Source organism: Daphnia carinata, chromosome 9, assembly GCF_022539665.2.
Source record: "Daphnia carinata strain CSIRO-1 chromosome 9, CSIRO_AGI_Dcar_HiC_V3, whole genome shotgun sequence".
Classification (NCBI taxonomy): domain Eukaryota; kingdom Metazoa; phylum Arthropoda; class Branchiopoda; order Diplostraca; family Daphniidae; genus Daphnia; species Daphnia carinata.
Window position 1 is genome coordinate 7,666,824 of NC_081339.1, and position 6,000 is coordinate 7,672,823.

The 6,000-nt window shown below is 36.6% G+C and overlaps 1 long non-coding RNA gene across 1 annotated transcript; it reads right to left on the bottom strand.

Annotated features, from left to right (window-relative positions):
* Nucleotides 1–3,707: 3,707 nt before the first annotated feature.
* Nucleotides 3,708–4,131, bottom strand: LOC132088355 (uncharacterized). Its single transcript, XR_009421852.1, has 3 exons — nt 4,059–4,131; nt 3,867–4,000; nt 3,708–3,783 (listed from the first exon to the last, which is right to left on the bottom strand). It is a non-coding gene; the product is annotated as an uncharacterized LOC132088355 (long non-coding RNA).
* Nucleotides 4,132–6,000: the final 1,869 nt, after the last annotated feature.

The window sequence follows — 6,000 nt, forward strand, 5'->3', positions numbered from 1 at the left end:
GAAAAAATTCTTGGTTGGGGCAAGACACTGAATAAATTGTATTGATTGGATGGATGACATGACATTTCTATACTTAATTCGGATTCCCCAGACGGTATTTGATATTAAAAAAATTGAAGTGCATATCTGGGCTCCCTTCTTTTCTGAAGCCCCGTTTCCCCTTGACTCGTAATAAGCCCGTAGGGGGTCATGCCCCTACTGTACGGTATATATAAAAACAACATATACCGAGGTTTGGAGGGCTCTGGCCGGAAAGGGGACGTGGGGTGCCGCTTAGTCCGATGATGTGTTCACGGAGGGCGATGTGGCTACCCACAAATCCGAACTAAAGGTTAATCGCTCCTGTAAAAATGTTCCAAATCTTCAGCTCTTCTTCCGGCTTCTCTTAGCCAATCACCGGGTAATCTCCCCGGTGGGTCAACAAGGCAGTGTCTCCCCCTGCCTGGGTTGACGGCAACTTTTGAAAGGGCTATTGTGCCTTTTTAAAGTTGCAAAAATAATTGTAATGTGCAGAGAATTGTCAATAAAATTTTTTTTTATAAAATATTTTTTGCAAAATTCGTTTCTTTCATTGTCTGTGTTAGCTTTGTTCACACATTGCATTTATCAATTTTTTTTTTGTCACATTTAATGGTAAGGTGACGGGTATTGGTTTATAGTTTATCTGTAAGCATTCTATTATTATACAGGGATCGAACCCTGGATGTTCGGCATACCTCGCCGATGCTCTACCAATGAGCCACGAATCATATGATTTTAAGATGGCTTTTTTTTCTAGTCACTTGTGGACTTGCATTTACACTTAGAATAAAACTGAGATGCAATTCTGCAATATACTCTTCTACATTATTCTACTTCATTTTTAAACATCTACTGAGGGTTTGAACCCAGGGTAACAGGTATCGCAGATAAGAGCTCTACCACAGAGCTAAGAACCTTATGGAAACAATAGAAAGATAAACATATAGTTGTGAAAGACTGCATAAACATCCTAGACGATAACATATGATATGCGATAATAAAATATTTAGATATATCTCGTGGCTCAATGTTAGAGCATCGGCGTTACACGCTGAATGTCTGGGGATCGGTTCCCATACGAGTAAAACAAAATACAAAATTACTTCATAAAATATCCAGATTGTTCCTTGAATCTAAGTTGAAGAATTCAAAGAGTGTAATAAATAATACTAGATAAATACAGATATAATACAGAAAAACGATAAAACAATGGAAACAATGCTTACCATCAAAGGTGACAAAAACAATAAAGGTGAATTAAGCAAGCTAAATATAAAAAGTGTAACGTGTGAACACAGCGAATACAGACAATGAAAGAAACGAATTTTGCAAAAAATTTTTTATAAAAAAAAAATTTTATTGACAATTCTCTGCACATTACAATTATTTTTGCAACTTTAAAAAGGCACAATAGCCCTTTCAAAAGTTGCTGTCAACCCAGGCAGGGGGAGACACTGCCTTGTTGACCCACCGGGGAGATTACCCGGTGATTGGCTAAGAGAAGCCGGAAGAAGAGCTGAAGATTTGGAACATTTTTACAGGAGCGATTAACCTTTAGTTCGGATTTGTGGGCAGCCACATCACCCTCCGTGAACACATCATCGGACGAAGCGGCACCCCACGTCCCCTTTCCGGCCAGAGCCCTCCAAACCTCGGTATATGTTGTTTTTATATATACCGTACAGTAGGGGCATGACCCCCTACGGGCTTATTACGAGTCAAGGGGAAACGGGGCTTCGGAAAGGAAGGGAGCCCAGATATGCACTTTAATTTTTTTAATATCAAATACCGTCTCGGGAATCCGAATGAAGTATACAAATATCATGTCATCCATCCAATCATTACAATTTATTCAGTGTCATGCCCCAACCAAGAAATTTTCAGATCCAATGTTACTATTAACCTACACTGAGAAAAGAAAAACAACACCATTAAGCACCTCAATTGTTGCTCATGTGACTTACATGACTCATAGATTCAACTTCTGACAGAAGCTTGGGAAAGGCCATACAAATTGTAGATGACAATCATTGTATAAGGCTCTTGAATGATCAAATAACATCCGTAGAATGTTGGATTGTTGATAGTTGTGTTCCCAGTATGCTGAAAATCCTTTCCTATAAGATAAATTTCTTTTTTTTTAGATTAGACATTGTTGGCAAAAAGCAGGAGAAATGCTTTATCATAATTTAAAAAATTTTCAAGAAAATTACTTTCATACCTGAAAAGTCCATGTATGATGTTCATCGCTGCAATGCCAATGAAATGAAACATCTTTAGGGCCATTTAAGTACCCAGCTTCACCAACACTCTGAACGTTATGGACAAGTTGTTCTTTAGCAACAGAAGCAGAATTATTTGAGGCTTCTAGCTGTGACAGAACTATTTTTGCAACTTTAAAAAGGCACAATAGTCCTTTCAAAAGTTGCCGTCAACCCAGGCAGGGGGAGACACTGCCTTGTTGACCCACCGGGGAGATTACCCGGTGATTGGCTAAGAGAAGCCGGAAGAAGAGCTGAAGATTTGGAACATTTTTACAGGAGCGATTAACCTTTAGTTCGGATTTGTGGGTAGCCACATCGCCCTCCGTGAACACATCATCGGACTAAGCGGCACCCCACGTCCCCTTTCCGGCCAGAGCCCTCCAAACCTCGGTATATGTTGTTTTTATATATACCGTACAGTAGGGGCATGACCCCCTACGGGCTTATTACGAGTCAAGGGGAAACGGGGCTTCAGAAAAGAAGGGAGCCCAGATATGCACTTCAATTTTTTTAATATCAAATACCGTCTGGGGAATCCGAATTAAGTATAGAAATGTCATGTCATCCATCCAATCAATACAATTTATTCAGTGTCTTGCCCCAACCAAGAATTTTTTCAGATCCAATGTTACTATTAACCTATATTGAGAAAAGAAAAACAACACCGTTAAACATATCAACTGTTGATCATGTAACTTACATGACTCATAGATTCAACTTCTGGTGGAAGCTTGGGGAAGGACATACAAATTGCAGATTAACATCATTGTATAAGGCTCTTGAATGATAAACTAGCACCTGTACAATGTTGCATTGTTGACAGTTGTGTTCCCAGTACATGAAAATCCTTTCCTATTGGATAAATTTTTTTTGGTAGGTTACACATGGTTTGCAAAAAAGAGGAGAAATTCTTCGTCATAAATTCAAAATTATTTGAAGAAAAATCTTTTCATACCTAAAGAGTCCATGTATGATGTTCATCTCTGCAATGGCAGCAAAATTAAAACATCTTTAGGGCCATTTAAGTATCCAGTTTCCCCAACACTCTGAACGTAAAGGACAAGTTGTTCTTTAGACAGAGAAGCAGAATTATTTGAGGTTTCTAGCTGTGACAGAGCTATAAAGGATTGCTGTTGTACTGGATTTATTAACACAAGATGGTACTTCTCATTAGACAATGTGCATACTCTATTACTTTACCTCATACCTTAATGGTAATGCACTCTGTGTTTTTTCATCTGTAGGCTGACTCTTCCATCCTGTAACACTTCCAGACTTGATTTGATCCCCAATTAAATTCTGTGAATGCAAAAGAATAGCATTAAAAATACTTTTTCAATAGACATAAAACCAAAAAGTACCTAATCCATGTTTCATGTTGAACTTGTCCCATATCTTGGTTTCCGTACCACACCCATTTTCGGCCCAAATACGGTCCCACAATTGTTCACTTCCTTCACTGCATGGGCTTATAACTAACCATTCTTTTTGTGCAGCACTAACAGAATTTAAATTTAACACACTGTCAGGTGGTGGACTGAATAACTAAACAATAAATAATTGTTTGTTAAAATTCTATACTTATTTGGTTAATGCCAATTCATCCTCATGTTCAGTTAGGGATGAGTTTGGAAAAACCTCCTTCACTGTTTGGAAACTGTTCCGTTCCAATTTGTTCTTTTCCCCTAGCTGAGCTTGTAGACTCAAAATTTGAGCTACAAAACACGAATGAATAAAAGCAAATAAATAGAATCATTACGTATTAGGCCTTACCATCCTTAGCTTTGCTGTTATCTAATATTTTGTATTGTTCCAATAATTGGGCCTGCAGCTTCATAATTTGATCTAATAAACAATAATTAATAATTGAAAACAAATATAATAATGTTTACACTTACCATCATTTTGTTGTATTATCTTATCATTTTTCAATTGTTCCTCCAGCCACGCGTTATTCTCTCCATTCACGCTACTGAACTAAATGCGAATGGCATCCAATGGACTGAAATTGCTTACGCCAGTAATAACGAGTTTGAGCGGTAGATGGCTACGTGTCGGAAAAAAAAAGAAAAAAGTGCGATTTTTTTTTCCGCCATTTTTTTTTTTATGTAAAACGGATTGCCATAAGTTTATTTTGTCGGGCTTATTTTCAAGTCATGAAAAAGGTTAACCTCTTCCAATTCTACAATAAAATTACGCTTTATATTCGAAATTAAATGCTTATTTCAGCAAAATTATTCGTTTTCTCGTCAAAGCGCTGTTTTTTTTAATGTCCACGCTATCGCGCCAGTATGCTAAAGCGCTAGCAAAAATGGTTGATAAATTACGTTTATTTCAAAAACGGCTAACTTGACAAGAAAACGAAAGGATTTTGCTGAATCAGCCTTAAATTTGGGTTGTACCGCATGATTTTTATGGAATTCCACGTGATTTCGTTTTTTGGCCGATTTTGATAAAAGTAACTTGAAGTACTTAATTTTGATTATTATAGAAATTCAGTGTTGTAATTTTGACATTTAATTTGATTTAGCTTAACTAAAAACAAAACGCTGATTTCAGCAAAAATATTTATGTTCTCGTCAAACTAGCCGTTTTTGTAATAAATGGAATTAACATGCTGCTGGCGCGCCAGCATTTATCACTCCGTTTTTTCCGTTTATTGAGAAAACTATAAGCGTAACGCAAAAACTAACTTAATTTTAGTGATTCTCGTTCAATTTTGAATCAGAATCATCCATTTTAAATCAAATCTAAATTTTGGCAAAAAATGAAAAAGTGAGAAGGCAATAGCCTTCCCACTTTTGTCAAAATCGGTCAAAAAACGAAATGACGTGGAATTCCATGAAAATCCCGCAGTACAACCCAAATTTTACGCTGATTCAGAAAAATCCATTTGTTTTCTTGTCAAGTTAGCTGCTTTTGAAATAAAGGTAATTTACCAACAATTTTGTTTTGCATCACGGTAACGCTGGAGCGCACTGGCGCGCCTTACGTTGTGAGTTTTTTGCGTTTTTTTTTTCAAAAACAGTTGGCCAACGTAAAAACGAATTGAATTTTCATGATTCACGTTCAATTTAGAATCGAGAACATCTATTTTTAACTAGATTTAAAATTTTGTCAAAAATGAAAAAGTGGGAAGCCTTCTCATTTTTGTCAAAATCATGAAAATATGACATCTCCTGGAATGCTAATATCTTACTTACTAATATCTTTTTTCACTGAGCATTAATTTTTAATTTATGACAATATGTCTCACTTTCCAACATTCACATCCCCAGTTCATTTAACAACTTTTTTACTCTAGTCAGTTTGTATATATAAAAAAGAACATTTCCAGCTTGTAGACGAAAACTACATGGACGTAAAAATGTTCTCTGAATCACTTCTCTGTCATCTCAAGCGATAATCTACAGTGTAGATCATTAATATCGATCATCATTAGTGTAGATTCTACATTAATGCATATCACTTGCAGTTGAACAAAACTACTGAATATTTTTTTTAATGCTGAATTGAATGAAATGCAACTCACGGTTCTGGTCTGAATTTCGCGATCAAGGAGAATTTCTAAGACTCCGTTGTTTTCTGTGCTCAAGGCTTTACATATTGGTATTTTATGATTACATGCTGAACTATATCCCACAACCATTTTAATCCTGCGGCAGTTCCTCGTGAATGGAGTTTGATTCTGCCACATCTTCGCGTTCACTTCAAG